This window comes from Bison bison, unplaced genomic scaffold (assembly GCF_000754665.1).
Source record: "Bison bison bison isolate TAMUID 2011002044 unplaced genomic scaffold, Bison_UMD1.0 scf7180017864533, whole genome shotgun sequence".
Lineage (NCBI taxonomy): Eukaryota > Metazoa > Chordata > Mammalia > Artiodactyla > Bovidae > Bison > Bison bison.
In genome coordinates this window covers 16,506,655-16,510,321 of record NW_011495082.1, presented here as the reverse complement: position 1 = coordinate 16,510,321, position 3,667 = coordinate 16,506,655, and the positions used below count along the sequence as shown (strand labels likewise).

At 40.6% G+C, this 3,667-nt stretch overlaps 1 long non-coding RNA gene across 2 annotated transcripts in view; it reads right to left on the bottom strand.

The window, feature by feature from the left end:
• The window catches only part of LOC104982551, a 76,374-nt gene that overhangs the window by 63,023 nt on the left and 9,684 nt on the right, over window positions 1-3,667 (bottom strand). The gene's annotated exons all lie outside the window — the stretch shown is intronic.

The window sequence follows — 3,667 nt, the reverse complement described above, 5'->3', positions numbered from 1 at the left end:
AGCTATTTGTAAGGCCTCCCCAGACAGCCATTTTGCTTTTTTGCATTTCTTTTTCTTGGGGATGGTCTTGATCCCTGTCTCCTGTACAATGTCACGAACCTCCGTCCATAGTTCATCAGGCACTCTATCTATCAGATCTAGGCCCTTAAATGTATTTCTCACTTCCACTGTATAATCATAAGGGATTTGATTTAGGTCATACCTGAATGGTCTAGTGGTTTTCCCTACTTTCTTCAATTTAAGTCTGAATTTGGCAATAAGGAGTTCATGGTCTGAGCCACAGTCAGCTCCTGGTCTTGTTTTTGCTGACTGTAGAGCTTCTCCATCTTTGGCTGCAAAGAATAAAATCAATCTGATTTCGGTGTTGACCATTTCTTCTCTTGTGTTGTTGGAAAAGGGTGTTCGCTATCACAGTGCATTCTCTTGGTAAAACTGTATTAGCCTTGCCCTGCTTCATTCCGTACTCCAAGGCCAAATTTGCCTGTTACTCCAGGTGTTTCTAGACTTCCTACTTTTGTATTCCAGTCCCCTATAATGAAAAGGATTTTTCATTATTGGGATTTTTGGGTGTTAGTTCTAAAAGGTCTTGTAGGTCTTCATAGAACCGTTCAACTTCAGCTTCTTTAAAACTATTACAAATAAACTATTATTATCTCCATTTCGATTCAGAAGAAGCTAAGCCTGGCTTTTAATGCTTCCCTCGTGAGTAAATACTGTACAAATGTATAGCAATAATACTGCTTACAAAAATAGCAAAATGAAATACCGCAGCACCAATTTACAATCTGGAAAAATGTAAAGAATTTTAACCTAACTAACAAGTTGGACTCTTCACTACTGTAGAGGTTGGAGAGAGTTCTATGGAAGACCTCAGGCAGGAAATCAAGTGTCGGTAAGACAAACGGTCCCAGGTGGCCAGGTTTTATATCTTATTAAAGATGCTTACTTTAGGGAAAAGGGGCCTCGTGTCGCCAACGTTCATTCCCTAAATCCAGGCTTTATTGAGCTTTCATTCTCCTCTTATTCTACAAAAACAGCCTATTATGTCATGTTTTCATGAGGATTCTATTTCCTTTTGCCACTCCACTAAATCTCTCCATCAGTGCAGTCTCACCGCCTTCTTAGAGAAGATCAGAAACTCTCTCTCAAATTGATAACTACCTCCTTTCCTTGGATTCCCCAAGAACGCACAGACAGGCCGTATGAAGTACACACCCACACTAGGCCACTCACGACACAGGGCAGGGAGCCGGGCCGAAATGCCAAGTAACAGCACTAGCTCCACCAAACCCTGGCAGCTTCTTGCTGGAGAACCACACCAATTTTTCATCTGTCCTAAATGTCACTTCTTATTTCCCAGTGGAACCGAAGACTTCACAGACATCCAGATAATATTACAATTTTTCAGACTTAAAACAAAATTTCAAAGGTAAAAATACCGTTTTCACAGGAGAGACACACAAAAGAAATCTACCCTTGATTGTCAAAAGTATTGTAAATCTCATCAACAAACCACTTTAATCCTTAAACTGAAGTATCAGTTCAGTTCAGTTCAGTCGCTCAGTTGTGTCCGACTCTTTGCGACCCCAAGGACTGCAGCACGCCAGGCCTCCCTGTCCACCACCAGCTCCTGGAGCTTACTCAAACTCATGTCCATCGAGCCGGGTTGTTGATAGGGTTCAACAAGACTCTGAGCTTAACTTATTTTTTAAACTAAAATAAATTCGTGTTGGCAAGTGCCCATTTAGAAGCAAATGGAAGTTAAAAGTGCCACTTTTAAGGGGATATGTGGCCAGGATTTCTAAAGCCTTGACCAGTCAGCCACAGCATCCAGTTTGCCAGTGTGGTAGGTAAGGCAGGAACTGGAATTTTACCTTCAGAAATGAAAATAAAAGGAGTCTCAAAATGATGCAGTGATTCATCTTGAACCACAGAGCTTCTAGGTCCTCTGGTACCTCAATAGGCTCCTCATCTGGATATCTACTGCTTCTGACTACAGCCAGAAAGGGGGTGCTCTCATATTGCCTCCCAGCAAATCCACTATTTCCAAAGAATTGAGGCCAGATGGCCTTAATTTTTCTTCCTTACCAATGATCCATGGCAGAGTCATTCACATCAACATAATATTTTCAAGGCAACTCATGAGGCTTGGAAGAAATGTTTCTTATTACCCAATTCTCTTCCCTATATCCAGTGACAAACCTATTTTTTCTAAGGGAAAAAAAAAGTATCTTATCTCACTGGCTCAGTTATTCTGGGCAAATCCTTGACTTTTCTAAACATCAGATTTTCATTGTCAAAAAGAGAAGAACAGTAATACGACCTCATGCTGTAGTTATAAAGATAATGTATAAAGTACTGGCACATCAAAAGCCTCTCAATTAAAAAGTTATTACAATTAATAATAATGAACAAAACCAGAGAGAATCAGATTATACCACCTTCTTTGAAAGGCTTCATTTGTATTCAAGGACAGTGCTGCGACTGGGTGATGAGGAAGCAGAAATTGGCCAAGTATGAGCTTGAATAATTAAATGGGGACCTTAGATTTTTGTTGTTGAAAATGAGGGTGTTGATCTTTTCCAGTCTAACATTCTATAGCAATACTTTCATTTCTGCCACACAAACATCTGCCCTCTTCTATGAGGAAGCTCAAGTGAGTGTCCAATGGATGGGTACTTTCATCAGTCCATGTAATAGCCTGAAATTATTCAAAGTTTTATCCTTAAAGAATTTAAACTTTGCTTTCATTTAAACACCCAGGACTAGAGCTCTATACCACCACTAAACTCACCCATGAGCCCATTAACTTAAATGTTTTCCCAAAACTAAACACTGATTATAAAATCCTCCAGTGTTTTGAATCTGAAAGTCAAAGGAATTACAGATGATGGCTTACTCTAATACCGAGAATTTATTTCACCATTTCATGATTCTAATTTTGATTCTAATTCCCAAAGGAAGCACCGGATTAAATTCTAATACAGTTTTTCTAAAGAAGCCAGTTGGAGATAAGTTCCCATTTTTGTCTCTCAATTAGTGGAACTTGAAAAGACCTTCTTCCCTGGGATATAAATAGAGAACTGTGAGGAAAAAGTAACGTGTTTGTATGAATCCAAGCACAGATACTGTTTTCATGAAACAAAAGGAAGCATAAGAGGGGTTAAAGATGATGCCTGCAGCCTAAGAAGACCAGCAGAGCTGAAAGGGTCTGATGCAGGATGCGGGTTACAAGGCCCCCGAATGAAATCCTTTTGTGCCAGGGTGTCAAAAGAGCAACCAGGCAGGCCTGTGTGTGTGTGTTTGGATTTAAACTAATCAACCGGTCAGTTCCACAAAGCTAAGGACCCTTCTGTTCAACTGATTAAGGCACGTTTACCTGAAGTTCCCAAATGATGTCAATAGCTTCCAAAAGGTCAAATACAGCAACATACACCAAAGGTCCAGCGTGAAGAGCACCGGTAACTGCCCCCTTTATAAGGTCCTAGCGTAAAGAGCACCAGTAACTGCCCCTTTATAAGGTCCTAGCGTAAAGAGCACCGGTAACTGCCCCTTTATAAGGTCCTAGCGTAAAGAGCACCGGTAACTGCCCCTTTATAAGGTCCTAGCGTGAAGAGCACCAGTAACTGCCCTCTTTATAATCTGCTGGGTGTCACTTATGAAATGC